Source organism: Littorina saxatilis, linkage group LG15 (genome assembly GCF_037325665.1).
Source record: "Littorina saxatilis isolate snail1 linkage group LG15, US_GU_Lsax_2.0, whole genome shotgun sequence".
NCBI lineage: Eukaryota > Metazoa > Mollusca > Gastropoda > Littorinimorpha > Littorinidae > Littorina > Littorina saxatilis.
This window is the reverse complement of record NC_090259.1, coordinates 12,765,547-12,778,754: the sequence shown is the minus strand read 5'-3', so window position 1 is coordinate 12,778,754 and position 13,208 is coordinate 12,765,547. Positions and strand designations below refer to the sequence as shown.

At 40.6% G+C, this 13,208-nt stretch overlaps 1 long non-coding RNA gene across 1 annotated transcript in view; it reads left to right on the top strand.

Moving 5' to 3' along the window:
- The first annotated feature begins 1,994 nt into the window (after positions 1-1,994).
- LOC138948594 (uncharacterized) overlaps positions 1,995-13,208 on the top strand; it is a 15,205-nt gene continuing 3,991 nt past the window's right edge. Inside the window, exons 1-2 of the long non-coding RNA XR_011450032.1 lie at positions 1,995-2,488; positions 6,797-6,946. This is a non-coding gene — a long non-coding RNA (uncharacterized lncRNA). The remainder of the gene's footprint in view (positions 2,489-6,796; positions 6,947-13,208) is intronic.

Sequence of the window (13,208 nt, the reverse complement as noted above, 5' to 3'; positions counted from 1 at the left end):
CCAAATGCCAAAAAAAAAGTCTAGGGTCGCGCGAAAAAAATAGGGTCGGTCGGGTTTCCGTAAACAGACCTATTTTTTTTTTGTGGCCTTGTCATCATTTGGTTGATCAGTGACAGTTGATCAGGTGGGGGGATGGTTTTGTAGTGTACCCCTGAAAGATGGAATTGTGCTTCCTCGTCGTAGGTAGTTTTGTTCAAGATCACGATTGTGTTGTTTTTGTCAGCTTTACGTATGACTATGTCTTGATTGTCAGATAGCTCCTTGAGGGCTTTCCTTTCATCTTCAGAGAGGTTGGATTGTAGTTTCTTTAAAGACAGATTGTATAGTTCCATTCTTGTATTGAAGATGTACTCGTCGATGGCTTCGTTGCCTAGTGGGGGGTTCCAATTGGATTTTGTGTAGAACGGAGGTATTTCCGTGTTGGAGGTGTTTTCACGGAAGTGAAATTTGCATCGAATGTTTCGTGCAAGTTTGCAGAAATCTGCAGAGATTTGTTTTCTCATGGTTGGTTTGTTGGTTTTTGGCGTTGGTATGAATTTGAGGTCTTTTGCTAAGCCCAGATATTGTCCATTCGAGAGTTGCACATTTGACAAGTTGATCACGAATTGTTTGGCTCGAGTCAAGTTGTTGTTGACCTTCTTTTCTTTTTCATTAGAAAGTCTGGTTTGTTTCCTCCTTTGGATGCGGAGTTGTGTTTTGGAGTGTCTGCCCATGATTTGGGAGAGAGCCGTATAGTGACAAATGCACTTTGACCACGGATAGTGGGGTGGTACCGCGTGTCCTTTTGATACGGGAATGTGAGGGGATGAGCAAAACGTCGAGATTATAACTGTATAACTGTGTTTTAATTTTAAATGTGTCAAGCGCAAAGAGCATAATTGTAAAGTTATGATGTTGCGCTATATAAATGCTCATTTATTATTATTAGTAGTAGTATCATGTGTAAAACGTGTGTCCGTACCCGTTTAATTGCACATAACACATCCAAATGTAAACAAACAGCTAACAACAAAAATGAATGTGTTTTGATTGTGGCAAAACAAAAGTCTGCAGGGTTAGCATCGAATTACTTCGACAGAATCAGTCGTGTTGCCTAAAAACAAGTCTTTCTGAGTCTGAGCCTGATCTAGATTGACATATTTTTATCATATCTATTTAAAATGCAAAAAGAATTGACATAATACCAAGGTATGATTTATACCTGAAAACATTTACAGCTAGGGGGTTGAGAGTAATCCAATCAAAAGCGGCCTTTGGGCAAAATTTCCCTCATTAAACTTCTTAGAAATTGTGTTTAATATTGTACCTTAACTCAACAGTAAAAACAATTAACATGCACAGCTTGAAAGTGTATTAACTATGCCAGTGAAGCCAGTTTAAACTTTTGCACACGAAATTTGGTCGATTAAAATCATCAAGGGCCGAAGCTGTGTTTTAATCAAAGAAGGGGTACGGAAACATGTTTTGTTTGGGTTACATGTGTTGCAAAGTATTTGAAACGACAGTATTCACGACTTCAGGCATACACTCGCAAAGATACACAACAAATAATAAAGGGGTTATTGGGTCTAGGATTGACACGAAAGAAGATTTAGAAGAGACACTCGCCGTGCGCATTCCGACGTCGCTGTTCAACAAACCGGCACGGTTGGCCAAGTGGTAAGGCGTCCGCCCCGTAATCGGGAGGTCGTTGGTTCGAACCCCGGCCGGGTCATACTTAAGACTTTAAAATTGGCAATCTAGTGGCTGCTCCGCCTGGCGTCTGGCATTATGGGGTTAGTGCTAGGACTGGTTGGTCCGGTGTCAGAATAATGTGACTGGGTGAGACATGAAGCCTGTGCTGCGACTTCTGTCTTGTGTGTGGCGCACGTTATATGTCAAAGCAGCACCGCCCTGATATGGCCCTTCGTGGTCGACTGGGTGTTAAGCAAACAAACAAACAAAAGCTGTTCAACAAACGCCTGCCGAGCGACGGGGTTGGTATTGGCTTCAACCTGAATATGCGGGGTGGGAGTGTCTCAGTAGGTCACGGTGTATATGAGGCCAGTGTGTGCCACCCGTATTTGCAATTTCAATGGGGCTGAACGAGGAAGGTAATTCCGAAGCCAGCAAGTGGACAACTGTCGCATACTTGTGTATTGCACAGTTCGTTTTGGGCGAGTGTAATTTTACGTTGTGTCTGCAAAGGGTTGAAGATTGAGAAGTGTACTGTACCTTCAAAACTTGTCTCACTGCACAGGGATTGGAAAGAGATTCTTCTCTTCACCATTGCGGTTTTTTTCCCCACGTTGAAACCGTCAGTTAAATCTTAACATGTCTGTGTTCTCCCGTCGCTCTTCAGGCTACCAAGCGGGAGTGACGCTCTTATTTTTGTCCACCTTTGCTTTTCACGTCGGTTTCGCTACTCCCTACTGGCAAAATTATGCAGCATGGTCGGATTACAGCTTTAACCGTGGTCTTTGGATTATTTGTAAACAGGAGATTTGTGGTATGTACTCTGTGGTTTGGACCTCCAGAAGTTTGTCTTGTCTGTCTGTCTATCTGGCTGTTTTGCTGTCTGTCTGTCTGTCACTCTCTGTCTCCCTGTCTGTCTGTCTGTCTCTGTCTGTCTGTCTGACTAGCTGGCTGGCTCTCCCTCTCTCTCTCTCTCTCTCTCTCTCTCTCTCTCTCTCTCTCTCTCTCTCTCTCTCTCTCTCTCTCTCTCTCGGTATATATATATATATATATATAAAACATCAGAAATTGTGAAAGAAACAATTGAAAGTCAGCAGAGACTTTCTTCCGAGATTTGTTAAAATCTCTTAGCAGAGATAGAGAGAGAAATAAGTATCCCTTCACAGACAGCCTATTGGGAGCATCAGATCCTCCTCAAGGGGGACCGAGATTTACAGAGCAAAGTCCCTTTGTGGGGGACGTATCGCAAGGTAATCTAGTCCTGAGGAGGACCATTGTATTTGTACCTAGACCAGACACGTGTTTCGACACTATTGTGTCTCATCAGTGGTCAGGTGGTACTGATGGCATATATATATATATGAAGTTAGTTAGACACCACTCGAGCCAGATGTCAATAAATAACCAATAATTACATTCCAATTCTCTGCAGCTTGTTTGATAGGCTTGATTTTCCGTAATAATTGTGGAAAGTCAATATTTACACATAATTCAGTTAAAAAGCATAAACAATCGAAGCTCAGAGTTCAGAATTGAATCGAGAGAAAGAATAAAACCGATGATGGGATGCTATAACACCTTAGGTCGAAGTACAAACGCCAGTTACGTGATGATATGTCATTTTGGAGAAAACAGAGAAGATTTAGTGCAGAAACTCGCCTCTCGTGGCTCGGCCCCGGCTTTTTTTGGGTGCAGCGGAGGTACCGGCGTGAACATGTTAGTTTGCTGAGCGGGGTTTATGTCGTCTGCTAGGCTAGGGCAATCGAACCACTGCAGCCTTCAATCCAAAAACAAAAATTGCTCGTCACGTTGCACTGAGTCTGCACGCATGAGGCAGGCTGGTAATAAGTCTTATATATGGTACGGACGTTCTAAACCCTACACGTTTTCGTTTCCGATTGTTCTTGCCTTGAAATAATAATTCGGAAACCATTCATTTACTGAACTGATGCAGTCGTATTTCAGTGTAGTCTGCTACGTATATATTCCAAATGCTGATCTAGCTGGTACGTTATCGGAATAACACTTGTGTTTTCTGTTAGCTGCTGGGAATTGTATACTAACTCATCATTTGGTAATGTGGATAATAAGCTACGGCATAATTATGAGTAGAATCTTCGCAAGTCGAAACTGAAAAATTAGACACAGCGGGTTCTATTTTTAGATCAGTGGCAACTGTGGCACAGGCACATGCAATCTGTCAGAAAAAACCCACTTCTGCTTTAATTGAGAAGCAGGACAATTATGGTATTTTGGTATTGTAGAGAATATAAGCTACATGTCATTAATTAATTCTGAGGATGAGAGTACAGTCTCGCTTAGGCAAAGGGCGGAAGAATACGCTCTGTGGAAAAGGTAGGGCACTCCAAGAGTGCGCTAACAGTTTTTAGCGCATCGCCATTAGCCAATCAACTGGTTCACATCAATCATGTGACACCAGTACTTACTGACAATTATTATCATTATTATTATTATTTAAGTTATTGAGACATCCCAGTGCACTAAGGGATATATAGAGCAAATCGAGAAAATTCATTATTGAACGAAGCGCAGAGCGCTGAGTTCAATGATTATTTTTGAGATTTGCTCTATAAATCCCTTAGTGCACTGGGATTGTTTCAATAACGATATTGTCGGTACCGCCAGAGAAAAAAAGAAGATACAACACGCACATTTTGCTACGCGCATTTGAATAGGCATAACTGTGTGGTCATGTCGTGGAAGATCTACTTTTGTGTGGGCTGTCTCAAGTGTGTCGTGCTTTCTTCACACGCAAACTCTTGTTTTAATTTCTGTTGGTAAATTCCAGTGTAGCGTTAAGCTAAACAGTGATGATCTTTCAGAGAGACCTCATTTGAACCCGGAGAAAGGACTGTGTTCTTAGTTATTTGCGATTCGAAACCTCTGGTCGAGCTTCGACGGATTGACTGTGCAGAGTGAATCCCCTTGAATTGGCTAATCCCCAAGGTCGACGGTTTGCACATTTTCAAAATAAATGTGGCATGTTTCTCGTGTGGTATCTTCACTCATCGGGGAGCCTGGTACTAAATATGAACGGTAAGAATGCTCTGAACCCTACACGTATTATATCCCCATCGTTTTTTCGTTCACATTTTCCCAACATGTTAGTTTGCTCAGCGGGGTTTATGCATATATGTCGTCTGCTAGGCTAGGGCAATCGAACCACTGCAGCCTTCAATCCAAAAACAAAAATTGCTCGTCACGTTGCACTGAGTCTGCACGCATGAGGCAGGCTGGTAATAAGTCTTATATATGGTACGGACTTTCTAAACCCTACTCGTTTTCGTTTCCGATTGTTCTTGCCTTGAAATAATAATTCGAAAACCATTTATTTACTGAACTGATGCAGTCGTATTTCAGTGTAGTTTGCCACGTATATATTCCAAATGCTGATCTAGCTGTACGTTATCGGAATAACACTTGTGTTTTCTGTTAGCTGCTGGCAATTGTATACTAACTCATCATTTGGTAATGTGGATAATAAGCTACGGCATAATTATGAGAAGAATCTTCGCAAGTCGAAACTGAAACATTAGACACAGCGGGTTCTATCTTTAGATCAGTGGCAACTGTGGCACAGGCACATGCAATCTGTCAGAAAAAAACCACTTCTGCTTTAATTGAGAAGCAGGACATTTATGGTATTTTGGTATTGTGGAGAATATAAGCTACATGTCATTAATTAATTCTGAGGATGAGAGTACAGTCTCGCTTAGGCAAAGGGCGGAAGAATACGCTATGTGGAAAAGTTAGCGCACTCCAAGAGTGCACTAACAGTTTTAGCGCATCGCCATTAGCCAATCAACTGGTTCACATCAGTCATGTGACACCAGTACTTACTGACAATTATTATTATTTTTAATATTTGTTGTTTAGAGCCTCTATGCTGGGTGGCGGGGGGTGATTTGGGCCGGATAGGTAAAATATTACGATTTTAAGCATAACAAAGAAAGAGAAAAACATTCTAATAGATCCCTTGACTTTGGGGTAATGCGACTATTTTGCTGCTAGCTTTCCACTGCCGGGAGGAAGCGACCCTAATTTCCCAGCGATGGAAAAATAAAGTAATGAAAACAAATATTGTAAAAAAACCAATAGATCCCTTGACTTTGGGGTAACGTGACTCTTTTGCTGCTAGCTTTCCAGTGGGAGGAAGCGACCCGAATTTCCCAGCGATAAAGTAATGAAAAAAAAAAATCTAATAGATCCCTTGACTTTGGGGTAGCGCGATTCTTTTGCTGATACCTTTCCTCTGGGAGGAAGCGACCCGAATTTCCCAGCGATGGGACAATAAAGTAATGAAAGAAAATGAAAACAAATCCAACAACTATCGGGCGCATTTACGTGATAATGTTTTACACTTTTACAATTCACGGGTTAACAGCAGCAGAGGTTTGCAAGAGAAAGGCCATTTAGCCATGATATGTGACCCTCCACGACGGTATGAGTCGCATGTCACCTTTGCATGATTTTCATATTTTTACATTTTCCTGAAGAGTTTTTATGCTCTATCCAGTGGTGAAAACCGTTTTTAGAAAAGAGCGAAAACTGTTTGAGTTATAAGCCTGTGACTAAGGTGACCCTCACACTGTTACCAGACACTCCCCGGACTTGTATTAAGCCTAGCGCAGAACCGCGCGAGGTGACATGCGACTCATTTCGTGGTGGAGGGTCACATATATTGTTTTTGCAATCTGTCTATTAAAATTCTAACGTCTAAGACACGGGGGTCAGGCTCAACAAGAGCTGTACGAAACATTGACAGGAGAAAGGGCCAGGGACTGTGCTCCTTTGCCTGTTTCTGTGATTTAGGTCAGTATGCCCATCGCGTTTTTTTCCGTGGGATTATGTTGTATGACAACAGGCTAAGCCCAACGAATATGGTTATACGGTAAAGCATAACTCGGTTTCATATGAGCTTAATACCTCAGCATTTCCATGGAAAAGCACAGAAAAACAAGACAACAATCAACTCTTCCACAACCAATACACACAATCATAACAGAGTTTTTTTTCTCCCGGAATTCGTTTATTGCAAATATGCCAACATGATGAGTGATTTCATCTTTTACACACCTTTTTCAAAAACTGACTGTTCCAGCTGGCTCGTATCACATCATTAGGACCTTGATTGCTCTCTCTCTGATTGGTCTGAACACGGCCTGTGTTTATGCCATCACCACCAACTGCTGTAGGTGTTCAGCTCCAGGACCCGTGACTAGGATTCTGGAGGCTTTGTCAGCCGTTTCCGGTAAGTCAACAAAGGCAGCAGAGAATGTTTTATGTCCTACAGGCTAATATTTCGCCTCTTAAGGACAAGATATGGGTTATATGATTCGAGTTTTACGCCCTCACGGCTTTTGACGAGATACACAAGTGTATGCGTGTTTAGGTGGTATCAGCCATCTGCACTTATTTTTATTTATTTTATTTATTTACGAGGATTTATATCGCGCACGTATCTCACCACACAAGGCGACTCAAGGCGCATGTTACCTATTAATGCCGTGTGAGATGGAATTTTTTTACACAATATATCACGCATTCACATCGGCAGAATAGGGTGACCTTTTCGACAGGATTCTTGAAAAATCACTTCGGGGGCAGGTCTAAAATCCCGTGTACAGTGCCAAATCATGCATCATTCAAAAGAGCAAGGCAGTTCTTTATTCTGACAGGCTAGGGTAAAAAAACCACTCGTGTTGTAACCACTACACACACACACACACACACACACACACACACACACACACACGAACACATACACACATACGAACACATACACACACACTCACACACACACACACACACACACACACACACACACACACACACACACACACACAGCGCGGATTTGTTTGATGAGCTGCAAAGTTTATGAATACAAGCCATGGGTGTAAGTTTGTCCAGGGTAATCACGACAGCATAGCAATTCAGACCGTTCTCCCATTTTTGTTGGAAATTCGTTTTCTGTTTTCACCCCAGTCTCTGAAGATTTTGTTCATAAACTCATTGTGAAGTCTGCCAAAACGTCCTGTGACCTCGACCCCCTCCCCACCCCCCTCCTTTGTGATCACATAGACATCCTTCTACCCACCATCACTAGAATACTGAACGAGTCCCTTTCCACTGGCTCTGTGCTCGGGCCCGTGCTGTTCATCATGTACACCTCCCCTCTGACTGACCTCGTCGACAGACATTCCGTTTCCCACGAAATGTTTGCTGACGACACTCAGCTTCAGAACTCAGCGACTCCCTCAGAATACGCCCAGATGACCACCTCCCTTCAGTCTTGCATTGCTGACGTTGAACTCTGGATGTCCACTAACAAGCTTAAACTTAACTGTGACAAAACAGAAGCCATTCGTTTCACCAAATCCTCCTTCTCCTCCTCTCTCTCTCTCCCTCCTTCTATCACTTTGGGCAGCAGCACTCCGTCCGTGATCTTGGCATCTTTCTTGATAGCGATCTCTCCATGAAACACCATGTTATGAAAGTCTGTCAGTCCGCTTACATCGAGCTTGAGAATAGGTTCTATCTGCCCATACCTTACCGAAGATGCCACCAAGACCCTTGTTTCCTCTTACATTCTTTCTCGATTAGACTACGGAAATTCTGTTCTCATTGGCTGTCCTCAGTCTGTCATCCATCCTTTGCAGCGCGTTCAAAATTCTGCAGCCCGGCTTGTCTGCAAAGCCCCTCGGTCCCAGTCCTGTTCCCTCTTGCTAAAGAAACTTCATTGGCTCCCTGTAGACCTGAGAATCCAATATAAGTGCTGCTGTATCTGCTACAAAATAATATCTGGCTCAGCCCCATCCTACCTGTCTGACCTGTTCACACTCTATACACCCTCACGATCCCTCCGCTCCTCTGTAGACACTAGAATATTCCGTCTATCTTCTTTTAGTCGCAAACAGCACGGCCAGAGAGCCTTCTTCCACTCTGCTGCCGTTGCGTGGAACTCTCTCCCTTACTCTATCCGACACTGCCAAACATTTTGTTCCTTCAAATCAAACCTTAAAGCACACTTCTTCACACAGTATTTTGATTAATTTTATTTCAATATATATGGTGCATTTTTGATCAGGTGTTTGAATGTTTGAATGTGTTGCCTGTGTTAGTATGCTTGCAGCTTGTATTGATGTAGTGTTTCGTTGTTCACTTGTGTGCTGAATGCTGCTGCACATGCTTTTTTGCTTTGCTTTGTATGTATATGTATGTTTGGTGGTTTTTTTTCATATTTATTTCATTGTAAAGCGCTTAGAGAACGTAAAGCGCTCTATAAATCTCCCATATTATTATTATTATTATGATATTGTGCACTCGTTATTCACGCAGATATTTGTAACACTCTTGACTTTTCAAGTTATATTTAGAAAAACCAATTATGTTAAGAAAGGGGGTAGGGGATCTTATGTGTCAAATGAATAACACAAATACAGAAATATGTTTCAAACTTCTTTTATTCTCTCGAGTTCTTTTCTTTCTCAACAAAACACAACTTCCAAAAATAAAACACAATGACTAGAGAACAGTGTTAAAAACCAGTAAGAACCCAAACCTAAACAACCAAAACCTAAAAACCCAGTGTTCGTAAGGTGCTTCACCAAAATCTCAGAACACAAACTATTCAGTCAGACATGTAATGTAAAACCCAGACTGGTTGGCTCTGAAATTAAACACGTTTCCTTATTAGCACACAACAAAACACAAATCATATTTACCAGATGTTACCAGAGGCTAGTAATTATGACTAATAATTACCACATAGTTACTGTGTTCAAACACACCACTATCTTTCTATCATTCCACATTATCAACTAGAAACAGCTGATATTTAGACATCATTTACTATTTACCAACTATAAACAGCAAAATCTTCTTCCTAACACAGGAGTAACATTATGCCTACTGTGATCAATTCCATCTTCATTGACAGAAACAGAAAGACTATATGTTATCCTACAAGACAGTGACTAACCATCTTTGTTCTTCTTTGTAACAATACCACACATCACATGTGTTCCACTCCACCATTGTTACAAACTCAAAACTAGCTACAAGAAGTGTCCATACATAATCACATTTATCTGCAGTGATAAACTGACCATTATGACCAAACTTCTTCAATTCACAATGTCTAAATCACTTGGAATAAAATCTCACCTCAAACATCTCAAATAAAACACTAGTCACAAACACTTTTGTTCCATAAAACAACAACAGCCAACTTTCCAATTATGCAATGCACTTTCGGTTAATCCCGCGCATGCGCAAAACTTTCTTTTACTTCAAATTATAATTCAAAACCAAATTTCTTTACAAAACCTAAACCCTATTCAAGTTTTAACTTCAAAACATCAATAACACACTTATCTTTCCGTCTATGCACTTCATACACTAACTACAACCAAAAATACAAATATTCTGCACCATTTCTGTGACCGGTGCTTCTGTCAAAAACCCCACCACATTGTCAAATTACAAATATTTCAGTTTCGGAACAAATTTACAAAAATAACCACTCCAATTTATACTATTCATCATGCTAAACTAGTAACTAATCATATTTCAAGCAGATGACAATGTAAAAATCAATATTCACCTGATTTAGAACAAAAAAGTGCTCCCCAAAAATGTCACACCAACTTGGCGGCTTTTCAGCGGAGGGCGGAAGTGACGCTAAAACTCTAAATTCCGAACTGGAAGATTTTCTAACAATAAAATATCTTTAAATGAAATAAAATATCTTTACGACTTATTAAAGTTTATAATTAATACCTAATCAAAAACACTTTTAAAACAGCTTGAACAATATTATCTAAATCCAAAAATATAAACTGAGTTAGCCAAGTTAAAAAGACTAATTAAAGGGAGGTAACAATCAATGTTCACATTACCCAAAAAACAACAGTTTCTTCCCTTTAACTACTAACCTAGCTTTATGTACTTGTTCAAAACAAGTTAGGTTTTGAATGTGTTACATATGTTTTTCTCTTTCCCTGTTTATTTTGAAATGGTGTTTACTAAGCTTGTACAACACGCATAGGCACACGTGGATCTATTGCATTATTCACGCCGTCATAATTGACAGCATTGCGCGAATAGTGTGCATAGAAAGACAGGATAATGTTGACATGAACCAGCGGTTGGCCGACCATTTATAATCATATCCGGGTGTGCACTCTGTTGGGAGACTGCCAGTTCACCAGTGTCTGCTTCTTCGTTTTATGAGAATGTGTGTGTGTGTGTGTGTGTGTGTGTGTGTGTGTGTGTGTGTGTGTGTGTGTGTGTGTGTGTGTGTGTGTGTGTGTGTGTGTGTGTGTGTGTCTGTGTGTGTGTGTGTGTGTGTGTGTGTGTGAATGTGCCTTCCTGCCTACCTGCATGCACACACACACGCACACACACACAGACACACATATACACACACACACACACACACACACACACACACACACACACACACACACACACACACACACACACACACACACACACCACAACCCTCGTCTGTGCGTGCGTGTGTGTTGAGCGATTCAGACTAAACTACTGGACCGATCTTTATGAAATTTTACATGAGAGTTCCTGGGTATGAAATCCCCAGACTTTTTTTTTCATTTTTTCGATAAATGTCTTTGATGACGTCATATCCGGCTTTTTGTAAAAGTTGAGGCGGCACTGTCACACCTTCATTTTTCAATCAAATTGATTGACATTTTGGCCAAGCAATCTTCGACAAAGGCCGGACTTCGGTATTGCATTTCAGCATGGAGGCTTAAAAATTAATTAATGACTTTGGTCATTAACAATCTGAAAATTGTAATTAAAATTATTTTTTTATAAAACGATCCAAAATTACTTTTATTTTATTCTTCATCATGTTCTGATTCCAAAAACATATAAATATGTTATATTCGGATTAAAAACAAGCTCTGAAAATTAAAAACATAAAAATTATGATTAAAATTAAATTTCCAAAATCGTTTTAAAAACAATTTCATCTTATTCCTTGTCGGTTCCTGATTCCAAAAACATATATATATGATATGTTTGGATTAACAACACGCTCAGAAAGTTAAAACGAAGAGAGGTACAGTAAAGCGTGCTATGCAGCACAGCGCAACCGCTACTGCGCTGAACAGGCTCGTCACTTTCACTGCCTTTTGCACTAGCGGCGGACTACGGTCATTGTGAAAAAATGCAGTGCGTTCAGTTTCATTCTGTGAGTTCCACAGCTTGACTAAATGTAGTAATTTCGCCTTACGCGACTTGTTTATATGGCTTGTATTTGTGAACGGCTCAGATCATGGATAATGTTAACACCTTCACATTTAAATGCTTATTTTATAGCCATCCATTGAATTGAGAAGAAAACAAGGCATACTAAACTGGTTAGCATAGATAAACAATGAGGAAATAAAAAGAACCAACAGCATCGGTTTGTTTGTGTGGGTAGTTGACACGTTTTATTCACAAAACACGGCGGAAAATGGCGACTAATTTGTTGCACGGCGACAGGTCACTTTCTTCAACCAAGGCCAGTACTTTCATACATGACAAAGGAAAGCAAATGAGGCCTGAATTATAAAGTTATAGTGTTCCTGTGTGTGTCTGAGTGATAAACTGTTTTAACAAACTATCTTCTGAAACGTTAGTGCACTCAGCAGATTTGTCTTCAGCTCAGAACTTTCGAGTCACACGGTCTTTGCGACAAAGAGAGAGATCGCATTCTTGCAGAAAATCATTGACAACACAGACCAGTCATTTTTTAGCATTGAAATTGGGAAGGGCTACTATTATAGTGTGTTTTAAGAAAGAAAAACATTATAGTATCGGCAGAACACGACCAAATGAGTTTCGTATCACAGCGTCATGGGCGTGAGATATTTTAGACTTTTTGTTCTCACACTGTTGCACGATCATTGACAACACAGACCAGTCATTTTTAGCATAGACATTGGGAAGGGCTACTATCATCGTGTGTTTTACGAAAGAAAAGCATTATAGTATCGGCAGAACACGACCAAACGAGTTTCGTGTCGCAGCGTTATGGGCGTGAGATTGTTTAGACTATTTGTTCTCACACTGCTGATCATATCTCCAAAACTACTAATTGGATCTTTATGCAATTTGATATGGATATTTGTGAATTGATTTTCTCATGGAAGGTTTCTCCGTTTATTGATAGGACAGTTTGATAACGTCATATTTTCCCGTTTGCCAAAATGTTGAGGCAGCACTTTCACAGTTAAAGTTTTTCATCAATTTGATCAAAATTGATATCACACAATCTTAGATCTAGGCCGGATTATGGAATTGCATTTCAGCTTGGTACCTTACATTTTTGTTTTAGAAATTTTCGTTCTTCTTCTTCTTCTTCGTACGACGGTTGTGTCAGGCTCGGAATCCGGAGGATGCCATGAACATGGACGTTCTTTCCAGGTCCTCCAGTGCTCCCCACATTTTGGTCCTCAGATCTGTTTCGTTCAAAATATGTCATTTTTTAAAATTTT